Source organism: Lactuca sativa, chromosome 3, assembly GCF_002870075.4.
Source record: "Lactuca sativa cultivar Salinas chromosome 3, Lsat_Salinas_v11, whole genome shotgun sequence".
Taxonomy (NCBI): domain Eukaryota; kingdom Viridiplantae; phylum Streptophyta; class Magnoliopsida; order Asterales; family Asteraceae; genus Lactuca; species Lactuca sativa.
In genome coordinates, this window is record NC_056625.2 from 73,399,775 (window position 1) to 73,413,074 (window position 13,300).

Here is a 13,300-nt window from a genome sequence, read left to right on the forward strand (position 1 = left end):
TTGCTCCTTTTGAATCAGCTTCCTCTAACAACCTTGCTATCTCCTTTAAATCTTTTTCAACATAGAAATTCCCTCCAGAAGGTAATAGAAATTTATTTGCATTTTCTTCTTGTAAAAGCGCAAGCTCTCTTTCTAACACTTCATCATCAAAATCCCTTGAGGAAACTTTTCCGTCTTTTGTCCCTTCATTCTCTTTCTCTTGTTCTGCTTTAAACACCACTTAATCGTTCCCCACCCTTAGTGTTAGTGTAGATTCGCACATATCGACTAATGCACCAACGATATTCAAAAATGGTCTTCCGACAATGATTGGAACTTTAGGGTCTTCTTCCATGTCAAGAACTACAAAGTCCATGGGGAACACAAATTTATCGACTTTGATGAGAAGATCTTCACGCACTCCTTTTGGATGTATTATTGTCTTACCAGCTAGATGGATCTTCATATGAATCGGCTTTGGCTCCGACAAATTTAACTTCTTGAAGAAAGAATATGGCATTAGATTAATACTTGCACCCGAGTCAGTTAACTCATGAGTAGAAGTTATATTCATAAATTGACAAGGTATGGAGATGCTTCCCGAATCACCCCTCTTTTCTGGCAGTTCGTTTAGCAATACTTCAGCAACTTCTTCCATATTTTGTCTTGTAGTGAAGAGGTTCTTAAGCAAAGTTGCATACTTGGGTGCATGAAGTATTGTTTCAACAAATGGAATGTTCACTTGGAGGGTCCTCACTTGCTCCATAAATCTTCTATACCGTTGAATCTGCTCATCTGGTATGGCTCGGGTTAGAAATGGCAAAGGGGGCCTGTAAGATTTCAAAAGAGAACAATTTTTCTCATCAGCTCTTGGACTCGTCGAGTCCATCACCTCGACTCAACGAGTCAAATCGAGTTTGCTCGAATTCCCTTCAAATTCCTCTTTTGTCTGCACCTTACTGGGTTTCTTCTGAATAGAGGTCAAAGGCGTGAAAATTTTGTCAGAATTAGTGGTTATCACATTTAGATGCGCCATTTTTGGATTTTGTTCGGTGTTGCTAGGAAGTTCACCAAGTGTTCTTTGATTGATTTGTTCTGCAAGCTGTCCTATCTGCTTTTCAATGTTATGAATGGAGGCCTGCTGATTCCTAAGCAAATTTTGTTGATCTTTCATCATAGCTTGATGATCTTTAAGCATTACTCGTTCCTCCTTTAATTCATTGTCGGTATCATTGTGCCTCTTTTCATACACAGCTACAAACCTTGTGAACATCTCTTCCAAATTAGTTCTCTTTTCCATAACCGATTCCTCCTTTTAATAGAAACCCCATTCTTTTTGCATGAATTTCTCCTCCCTTGCCTTTTTATACTCATCATACGGGAGCCATTCCTTCTTCGGTTTTCGCCAATTATCATCAAATCGGTCGCCACTTGAATAGAATACTTGAGCTTTGTTGTTTCCATTCTCATCCAAATCATAATCTTTAGTAATATGTGGCCCGTTACAATTCTCACATCCAACTCGAATAGCATGGATTGTTTGATCCATCTTAGCCATTATCCTATCTAAATTATCTAGTTTAGCCGTCATTTCCTCCATGCTATCGTTAACAGTGTTCACCACCCCATACTTACTTCATTTCGTGGGTTATGATATTCTCTAGAGTGTTTAGAGAACTCCTCACTTATTTCCTTGATCACCGGAGGTGGCTTCTTGGTGAGCGGTCCTTGCGAGTCAAGAAGCTGCCTTGTAGTCACATTGACCCCATCATAAAAAATGGAGACTTCTTGTTGGCTATTAAGATCATGATGTGGGCAATTCCTTAATAGACTTTTGTATCTTTCCCATGCCTCATAAAGGGACTCTCCAGCTTGTTGTTCAAAGTTGGCAATGGATTTCTTCAACTTGGCTATTTTCGAAGGAGGGCAAAACTGATCAATAAATTCTTCTTTCATCTTGGCCCATGTAGCGATGGATCTGGGAAGGAATGACTTGAGCCAATCATTTGCATCACCCTTGAATGTAATTGGAAGCATGTGAAGCAGATGAGTTTCGCGAGGCACATTTGGAACATTAAAATAATCAGCTACATCGTTGACTTTATCCAAGTGCTTATCGGCATCTTCGTGGTATTTTCCATAGAAGGGGATCTCCTTGAGTTGAGCAAGTATGTGACCCTTAAGCTCAAAAGTGGCAGTCGCGGGAATTGCGGGTTACACAAGTCCCGGGCCGGTATCGTCTCGTATTCTGTTCTTCCTTTCTCCCATGGGAACTTCACCGATGTTAGCCATGGGATTAGCTAGTTCGCCTTCAAAGTTGCTTTCTTCTTCGTATTCGGTTTCGTAGTCGTATTCGAATTCGGCTTCTTTTGGATTATTTTCAATGTTCTCTAACTTGCTTTCTTCGCTCTTTTAACTGCTGGTCTCTCCAGGCTTCTTGTTCTTTTTCTTTCCAAAAACAGTCTTCAAGCTCGTCAAAGGTGACTTCTTAGGCGTATTAGAGCTTTCAACCTCCTTGCCTTTGTTTTTCCTTAAAGCGGACTATGGGTCTTCAAATGGAGGAACCAAGGGTGTGTTGGATCCTCTGGTCATGTAATTCTTGCAAACAAAACAAGAAAAACGCATAAAAAGAACAAAAATAAAATAAAATACGAAAATTGTGAAATAGCGATGGACTCGCCGAGTAGCTTCGACTGCACACGGCGAGTTCAAGGCAGAAAAAGAAAAAAATTCTAATTAAATTTCTAAAACAAAAAACTATTCAAACTAATCCTAATAACTAAATTACCTAAAAATAACTTTGTGCAAGATAAATCTCACACAAAGGATCGATAAAACTAGAAATTAGTGCTAATTTTCAACCGTTTCCCGGCAACGGCGCCAAAAACTTGATGTGTGTAATATCAACTAGTTTTAATCCTACTTTTAATTATAAAATTGACACACAAAGGCATTGGACCTATCAATTGTGGTGTAGCTAAATAAGTAGGGTATCGAACTCAGGGAACGGAAAATTAAAACTAAAAACTAGAATTAACTAAAAACAAGTAATAGAAAATAAGGGTTTCTCTACTTTTGCAAGACTAGAAACTTAACTACTCAACTAAAAGCTGAAAACACGTAAAAACAAACTAAATTCAATGATTAAAAAGGGTTTCTATTTAGGTTCAACTCTTTTACTCCTATGGTTAATTTTTATAATAATATAATAGATTAATTGTTATTGGTTATCGACTCTGGTGATTAGATTCACATTCGCTATTACTAATCCTTAGAAAACCTACCAATTCTGTAACGACCCAATTTTCACGTCCAAAAATTTCATTTTAAAACATTAATAATTAAAAACATTGTTTGATCAAACCATATCATAACGTAAACCATGTCTAAAATCCAAATCATACATCCAATCGAAATATCAGAGTATAAATCCCAGAGTAAACTCATAAGTGCGGAATCAAAGAGTGTGTGTGTGTGTGTGACAAGCTGCTACCGCGCCGGCTCCTTTCCCCTAGCTGAGGAGGTACCTGAAACCAAAACTGAAAACCGTAAGCACGAAGCTTAGTGAGTTCCCCCCCCCCCCCCCCCCATAATACCTCATACCATGCAAGCATATAACAAAAAACGTTCAGCTAGGAGTTACGGGCCTCGCCCACACTTGGGAAGATACGGGCCCTGCCCACACTTCGCTAGTCGGGAGATACGGGCCTCGCCCACACTTGTGAAGATACGGGCCCTGCCCACACTTCGCTAGCCGGGAGATACGGGCATCGCCCACACTCTACTATCTGGGAGATACAGGTCTAGCCCACACTCCAACCTCGGAGAGATACGGGCCCTGCCCACACTCAACCGCTAACCCATAATATACAAGTATCACACAGACAACAAGTATAAGCAACTCTATCATATTGACACATATATCATACTCGACTAAACCCAGAGATACGGGCTCGGCCCACACTCTCGTACTAACATCTCGTCTACACGGGTCGGCCTTGGTGCCTTACACCCGTTTCTACTGAAAAGGAAACTCACCTCGAAATAGCTGCTAATCTGGTTGAGAACTGACTGCCTACTGCTGCTCCGGAAATCCTCCGGCTGCAAATCCCACAACATACTCAGTCAATCACTGCTAACTGTCCATTGGGTAAAATGACCATTTTACCCCTGTTCATGTCATAAGTCAAAGTCAGAGTCAACTTTCAGTTAACCCGACTCGCCGAGTCCCTAACCAAACAACTGTCCTGGATCCCGACCCTACTCGTCGAGTTAGGCGTTGCCTCGACGAGTTCTTCTTCTTAACTGAGGTTCAAGTCCTTCATCCTACTCGCCGAGTTGTATGAACAACTCCCCGAGTTCATCTTTAACCGAAGAACACTTTATGCTGTGACTCGCCAAGTTGTATGAACAACTCGCCGAGTCTGTTCTTGATCTAAGGAGATTGCCTTGAACTCGCCGAGTCAGGGCATGGACTCGCCGAGTTCCTCCATGGATGAGTTTGGCTTCCAACTCACTGAGTCACACCCCGTGACTCACTACACCCACTCAACACAACGAAAAGGGGACAACTTGGAGACTCGCGAGCAAACTCGCCGAGTCTGATGAACGACTCGCCGAATCGTCGCCATGCATTCCCCATATATGCGATTTTGCTCGATTCCAGTCCATTCCATTTACAGATCTGGGTTCCTAGAGCATGAATGACATGTAAAGTTTCCAACTTTATGTGTAGATACTCACCAATGAGGGATTTAGGGCTCAAAATGCCTCAAAAGGGTAGATATAGGGTGAACAAGCAACATGGGTCCATAAAGGTAACAGATCTGAGCTCCTGGAGCTCAATCTTGCCTAGATCTAAAGGCCAATCAACTTATTACGACTTATAATGCACATACAAGCTTGGGGATTGGCTCAAGAATGACTTAAATGAAGTAATAAGCATAGAAACAAGGGGAAAATGGGTTATACCTCAAAGGAACTGCTGAGAGAGCAAAAAGATGCTTGGATTCCTTCCCTTCCTCTTGATCCACTCCCCTTTTGCTTCAAAACCTTCAAGAACACACAACAATTTCTTCAAACTCTCTATGAACAAGCTTAGAACGAGGGTTGGGAGCTCTGAGGGTGAATGGGGGCTGGCCTGGGGCGGATATGGTGTTTAAATAGGGTGCAAACCCCTGAAACTTAGGGTTTCATCCAACAGCGGTGACTCGCCGAGTCCAGGATATGGACTCGCCGAGTCGCCAACTTAAACGTGTCCCGGGTCCCATATCTACTCGGCGAGTCGGACCTATGACTCGCCGAGTCCAAGGCTAAAAGAAAAAAGAATACCCAAATAAGATTTACGTACCAGGAACTAGGTGCTACAAATCTCCCCCACTTATTTTAGACTTCGTCCTCGAAGTCTGCTGCTCGATTCTGAAACAGCTCGGGGTAATGCTCCATCATCTCGTCCACCAGCTCCCAAGTCCATTACGAACCCTTGTGGTGCTGCCATTGCACCTTCACTAGCTCCACCTTCTTGTTCCTCAAATCCCTCGACTTCCTATCGAGGATTGCGAGTGGACGCTCAATGTAATTCAGGCTGTCATCAACCTGTATATCCTACAGCGGCACCACCGCTGAATCGTCCACTAGGCACTTCCGCAACTGAGAAACATGGAAAGTGTTGTGGATCTGGCTGAGCTCGGCTGGCAGATCCAGTCTATACGCCACCTTGCCCACCCGGGCTACAACCCTGAACAGTCCGATGAATCTCGGGCCCAACTTGCCCCGCTTCCTGAATCGAATGACGCCCTTCCAAGGCGATACCTTCAGGAGTACCATATCCCCAACATGGAACTCCAGGTCGGATCGGCGCTTGTCGGCGTAACTTTTCTGCCGACTCTGAGCAGTCTGAAGCCTGCTCCGAACCTGTTGGATCCTCTCGGTCGTCTTGAGCACCACTTCGGTGCTCCCCATGACTCTCTGGCCTACTTCACCCCAACATATCGGGGTCCTGCACCTCCGACCGTACAACATCTCGAATGGGGGACGGTCAATACTCGCGTGGTAGTTGTTGTTGTAGGAGAACTCGGCCAAGGGAAGATAACTATCCCAGCTACCACCGAAATCTAGCACGCACGCCCGCAACATATCCTCCAGAGTCTGGATGGTCCGCTCGCTCTGACCATCCGTCTGCGGGTGAAAGGCGGTGCTAAAATGCAAACGAGTGCCCAACTCGTCATGAAATCTCTTCCAAAACCTGGAAGTAAAACGCACATCCCTGTCCGAGATAACCGATACTGGCACCCCGTGCCGCGCCACGATCTCCCTGATATAGATGTCGGCCAATTTCTCGGCCGATATGCTCTCCTGAATCGGGATAAAGTGAGCACTCTTGGTCAATCGATCCACGATGACCCAAATCGAATCCACTCCACGCGCGGTCCTGGGAAGCTTCGTGATAAAATCCATCGTGATATCTTCCCATTTCCACAGTGGAATATCCAACGGCTGCATCTTGCCATGCGGTCTCTAATGTTCGGCCTTGACCTTCCTGCAGGTCAAGCATCGCTCAACGTACCATGCCACATCCCGCTTCATGCAGGGCCACCAATAATCTAGACGAAGATCCCTATACATCTTCGTCGCCCCGGGATGAATAGAGAATCGGGACTTGTGCGCCTCCTCCATCAAAATCTGGCGCACGCCTCCGCGATACGGCACCCACACCCTACGGTGTAGTGTCAATAGTCCTCGGCTATCATAATCAAAGGAGGAAACCTGACCCACCACACGCTCACTCTTCCGATGTTCCTCCTTGATAGCCTCCCGTTGGGCCTCCCGAATCTGTTCCAACAAGGGAGTCACTACAGTCATCCTCATGCACATATCCCTGATCGGTGCTGCCTTGCAGCTAAGCGCATCGGCCACCACGTTGGCCTTCCCTGGGCGGTAGAGGATCTCGCAATCATAATCCTTCACCACGTCCAACCACCGACACTGCCTCATGTTCAGATTCAGCTGATGCATGAGGTACCTCAAACTCTTGTGGTTCGTGTAAATGGTACATCGAACCCCGTAGAGGTAATGTCGCCAAATCTTGAGGGCAAAAACCACCGCCCCCAACTCCAAATCATGCGTCGGGTAGTTCGCCTCATGAGGCTTGAGCTGCCTCGAGGCGTAGGCAATGACATGCCCCCTCTGCATCAATACCGCGCCCAACCCTGAAATGGACGCGTCACAATAAACCACAAAATCCTCTACGCCCTCTGGCAGGGCTAAGATCGGCGCCTCGCACAATCTCTGTCTCAGTGTCTTAAATGCAGCCTGCTGCTCGGGTCCCCACCGAAAGACCACGGCTTTCTTCGTTAGCCACGTCAGGGGTACGACTATCTTGGAGAAATCCTGAATAAATCTCCGATAGTAGCCTGCTAATCCTAGGAAACTCCGAATCTCAGATGGAGACTTCGGAACCTCCCATCTCATCACGGCCTCGACCTTGGCCGGATCGACCAGAATCCCATTCTGGTTGACGAGGTGTCCAAGAAATTGCACCTCGCGCAACCAGAACTCACACTTGGAGAACTTGGCATACAAGCTCTCCCTCCTCGGGGTCTCCAACACCTCCCTCAGATGTTCCTCATGCTCCTCCTGAGTCTTGGAATAAACCAAGATGTCATCGATAAAGACTATCACAGACCGATCCAGCATCGGTCTGCATACGCGGTTCATGAGGTCCATGAACGCAGCAGGAGCATTGGTGAGCCCAAACGGCATCACCACGAACTCATAATGGCCATAGCGCGTCCGAAACGCGGTCTTCTGTGTATCCTCCTCCTTGGCCCTCATCTGATGGTATCCCGAACGCAAATCGATCTTGGAAAACCAAGACGCTCCCTGAAGTTGGTCAAAGAGATCATCAATCCTCGGGAGTGCGTAACGGTTCTTCACCGTTACCTTATTCAGCTCCCAATAATCTATGCACATCCGGTGCGACCCATCCTTCTTCTTTACAAACAGGATTGGGGCTCCCCAGGGTGAACTACTCGGACGAATAAATCCCTTGTCTAGCAGCTCCTGCAGCTGCGTAGACAACTCCTGCATCTCGGGAGGAGCCAACCGATACGGTGCCTTGGCTATCGGAGCCGCACCAGGAACGAGGTCAATCCTGAACTCCACCTGCCGCTCCGGAGGTATCCCAGGAAGCTCCTCTGGGAAAACATCTGCGAAATCTCGCACCACCGGAACCTCGCTCACTGTCGCCTTACCCACCTCCTGGGTATCCATCACATACGCGACATATCCTGCGCATCCCTACTGAAGGTAGCGCCTCGCCCTCGCTGCTGAACATATTGCGGGTCCATACTGCGGCCTCTCGCCATGAATCACTAACTCTCCCCCGCCTGGGGTCCTGACCCGCACTAGCTGCTGCGCGCAATCTATCACCGCCCCATTAGGGCTCAACCAATCCATGCCTATAATCACCTTGTTCCCACGCAGCGGAATAGGAACCAGGTCTGCTAAGAAACGCTCCTCAAACATACGCAATACGCAATCCCGAAACACCATCGATTCTCGCACCAATCAATCATCAGCAATCTCTACCTCCAAAGGGCAATCCAACATGCTCAAAGACTCATAAAACTTCTTGCTAAGCGCAAGGGACATAAATGATCGCGATGCACCCGAGTCGAATAACACCTGAACTGGGATACCATTCACATGGAACGATCCTAAAACATATATATATATATATATATATCGAGCACATATCAATATCATAACATCATAAAATAAAAATATAGGGAAAGAATCATACCCGTCACCACATCGGGTGCGGCGCGTGCCTCCTCGGTAGTCAACTGAAATGCTCGGCTCCTCACCACTGGAGCCTCTGCCTTGCCCTGCCGGCCATCCGTGATCCGCAGGGTCGCTGGAGCTGGCGCCTTCACCGATGCTGAGACTGTCAACTGGGGGCAATTGGCCTTCTTGTGGCCCCTCTGGTTGCAGTGGAAACACAGCAACTCAGACGTCTGAATAGCCGAAACTGGAGTAGTACAATCCCTGCTAAAGTGCCACACCTTGCCGCACTTGTAGCAGCCTGCTGATCTCATCCTGCATGCTCCCTCATGCGTCCTGCCGCATTTCCCGCAGCGGCCGGGTCCTCCTTGGTCTTTCGGCCTCCCATCTGATCCTCTGGGCTTCTTTCCTGAAGCCCCAACCACCTGCCCCGCCTCTGCCTTCCTCTTCCGAATGTGCTCTAAATCAATCTCCCTTTCCCTCGCCCTGGCGATCATGGACTCCAGGGTAGGGCAAGCTGAAAAGCTGACATGCTCCCGGATGTCAGCCCGTAGCATATCATGATAACGGGTCCTCCTCATATCCTCGTCACCCACATACTGGGGTACCAACAAGGCCCTTTCCCGGAACTTGGCGGTGATCTCCGCCACAGTCTCCGTCGTCTGTCTCATGTCCAAAAACTCCCTGGCCAGCTGCTTAAGCTCGACAGCCGGCGCAAACTCTGCCCTGAACCTGGTCACAAAGTCCGACCAGGTCATAGCCTCGATAGCTGAGGCTCCCAACAAGTCACCCACTGACTCCCACCAATCTCGGGCTCGGTCTCGTAATCACCCTGCTGCATACCTCACCTTCGACCCCTCGGGGCAGAAGCTAGTCAACTGTGCAGACTCGATGTCTGCAATCCATCGTCTGGCAGCAATGGGGTCTTTCACCCCGTGGAAATCCGACGCACCACTGCCCCTGAAGTCCTTAAAGGACAGTGTGCGAGATCCTGACTGGCCAGATGCCATGTCGCTCCCGAACTCCCTGAGGCGATCCTCCATCAACTCGATGATCCCTTCCTTGATCGACCTGAAGATAATGGGAGTCGACTCAAGGATACCCCTGGTGATCTCTGACGCGATGAACTCGCGTAGTCCCTCATCTAACGGCTCGGAACCTAATCCCGAACCTGAACCCTCTCCTGAACCGCCATCTACCGGCCTCAATCGAAGTACCACCATTCTGCAATACATAATAACACACATTAGTGATACTGATATTTCCTGAGGGATCACAACTACTTACAAGTTCCCTGGTCTTATCTTAGCCTTCCTTGGTTCGGGTACGGATCCTATGCTTTCAGTAGTACGGGCCCATACTACCTTCCACATCTATTCGTACCTTCTTCAAGGACTACCTCGACTCCACCAGATCCCTTCCACTGCGGCTGATCACTACTATACTCATCCTAGGCTTGCCCTAGGGAAATCTCAGACTCCACCCTACCAGGTCCTCAGCTGCTGAAGGCCTCTTAGTAGTGCCAATTAACCATTACCTGAACACCATCACATGCGGTGAGGCTCGGATAATCCTTCGAGTAACAGGTTCACTCTTACAACGGTTAGACTCAAACGAGAGTTGCGCAATAGGGCCAAATCCAGCACTCTAAGATTATTCAACCCTGATCACATGTGACGTGACGTATTCACCTAATGGCTAACTCCCACCACTCAGAGTCCCACAAAGCACAAAGCAAGCAGCATTCGAACTAAGGGAACAATCTCATTCAACTCTATCGGCTTACAAGAACTATACTAGCATATAATGCTAAGCTCATACCATCAGGCATAACCTAATCAGGCTATCCTACTTGCTGTCTACTCAATACTAGCATGCAATTCTCATACAGCAGAAACACATAAAGCAGGCACATAAGGCATCACTCCTACATCCTTAGTCCTATTCTAGCATGTTGTTCTACAAAAGCTGATAAACATAACATAAACTTGTATGGGTACTTTGGGGAATACTTACTTGAGCTCGGCCGGTCATGCACATCACACACTTCGTTCTTTCTCAAAACTCTTTTCTCAATTTTTGAAAACATTTTCTTTTAGAAAATCTTTTAATGCCTCGATTTGAGTTTAGACACCCCCGAAGGTGTGTCTGAATCCCTTAAACCAGGGCTCTGATACCAACTTGTAACGACCCAATTTTCACGTCCAAAAATTTCATTTTAAAACATTACTTTAGAAAACATTAATAATTAAAAACATTGTTTGATCAAACCATATCATAACGTAAACCATGTCTAAAATCCAAATCATACATCCAATCGAAATATCAGAGTATAAATCCCAGAGTAAACTCATAAGTGCGGAATCAAAGAGTGTGTGTGTGTGTGACATGCTGCTACCGTGCCGGCTCCTTTCCCCTAGCTGAGGAGGTACCTGAAACCAAAACTGAAAACCGTAAGCACGAAGCTTAGTGAGTTCCCCCCATAATACCTCATACCATGCAAGCATATAACAAACAACGTTCAGCTAGGAGTTATGGGCCTCGCCCACACTTGGGAAGATACGGGCCCTGCCCACACTTCGCTAGCCGAGAGATACGGGCCTCACCCACACTTGTGAAGATACGGGCCCTGCCCACACTTCGCTAGCCGGGAGATACAGGCCTCGCCCACACTCTACTATCTGGGAGATACGGGCCTAGCCCACACTCCAACCTCGGAGAGATACAGGCCCTGCCCACACTGAACCGCTAACCCATAATATACAAGTATCACACAGACAACAAGTATAAGCAACTCTATCATATTGAAACATATATCATACTCGACTAAACCCAGAGATACGGGCTCGGCCCACACTCTCGTACTAACATCTCGTCTACACGGGTTGGCCTTGGTGCCTTAGACCCGTTTCTACTGAAAAGGAAACTCACCTCGAAATAGCTGCTAATCTGGTCGAGAACTGACTGCCTACTGTTGCTCCAGAAATCCTCCGGCTGCAAATCCCACAACATACTCAGTCAATCACTGCTAACTGTCCATTGGGTAAAATGACCATTTTACCCTTGTTCATGTCATAAGTCAAAGTCAGAGTCAACTTTCAGTTGACCCGACTCGCCGAGTCCCTAACCAAACAACTGTCCTGGATCCCGACCCTACTCGTCGAGTTAGGCGTTGCCTCGATGAGTTCTTCTTCTTAACTGAGGTTCAAGTCCTTCATCCTACTCGCCGAGTTGTATGAACAACTCCCCGAGTTCATCTTCAACCGAAGAACACTTTATGCTGTGACTCGCCAAGTTGTATGAACAACTCGCCGAGTCTGTTCTTGATCTAAGGAGATTGCCTTGAACTCGCCGAGTCAGGGCATGGACTCGCCGAGTTCCTCCATGGATGAGTTTGGCTTCCAACTCACTGAGTCACACCCCGTGACTCACTACACCCACTCAACACAACGAAAAGGGGACAACTTGGAGACTCGCGAGCAGACTCGCCGAGTCTGATGAACGACTCGCCGAGTCGTCGCCATGCATTCCCCATATATGCGATTTTGCTCGATTCCAGTCCATTCCATTTACAGATCTGGGTTCCTAGAGCATGAATGACACGTAAAGTTTCCAACTTTACGTGTAGATACTCACCAATGAGGGATTTAGGGCTCAAAATGCCTCAAAAGGGTAGATCTAGGGTGAACAAGCAACATGGGTCCATAAAGGTAACAGATCTGAGCTCATGGAGCTCAATCTTGCCTAGATCTAAAGGCCAATCAACTTATTACGACTTATAATGCACATACAAGCTTGGGGATTGGCTCAAGAATGACTTAAATGAAGTAATAAGCATAGAAACAAGGGGAAAATGGGTTATACCTCAAAGGAACTGCTGAGAGAGCAAAAAGATGCTTGGATTCCTTCCCTTCCTCTTGATCCACTCCCCTTTTGCTTCAAAACCTTCAAGAACACACAACAATTTCTTCAAACTCTCTATGAACAAGCTTAGAACGAGGGTTGGGAGCTCTGAGGGTGAATGGGGGTTGTCCTGGGGCGGATATGGTGTTTAAATAGGGTGCAAACCCCTGAAACTTAGGGTTTCATCCAACAGCGGTGACTCGCCGAGTCCAGGATATGGACTCGCCGAGTCGCCAACTTAAACGTGTCCCGGGTCCCGTATCTACTCGGCGAGTCGGACCTATGACTCACCGAGTCCAAGGCTAAAAGAAAAAAGAATATCCAAATAAGATTTACGTACCAGGAACTAGGTGCTACAAATTCAAGCAGTGGCCAGTTGATTAAACTAATAGATTTCCTACGTTAATTATTCAGGTTAAATAAGACTTGTAGTTAGCTAATTAATTGGTGATTCAGTTAACCTCCTGTTGATGGTGTATCACACAAGCTTACACATTAATTTACCCATTCTCTAATTAATCCTAGTTTCATGTTCATTATTCCTAGGCATATATTATTGTGTTGACATAAATTGTATGGGATAAGCAATGAAGAGATGTTCATGCAGCTTAATCACTTAGAAATTAACAGAAAA

The 13,300-nt window shown here is 46.7% G+C and overlaps 1 non-coding gene across 1 annotated transcript; it reads left to right on the forward strand.

The window, feature by feature from the left end:
• The first annotated feature begins 1,780 nt into the window (after positions 1-1,780).
• On the forward strand, positions 1,781-1,887 carry LOC111879135 (small nucleolar RNA R71). The gene has a single exon (XR_002846009.1). It is a non-coding gene; the product is annotated as a small nucleolar RNA R71 (small nucleolar RNA).
• Positions 1,888-13,300: the final 11,413 nt, after the last annotated feature.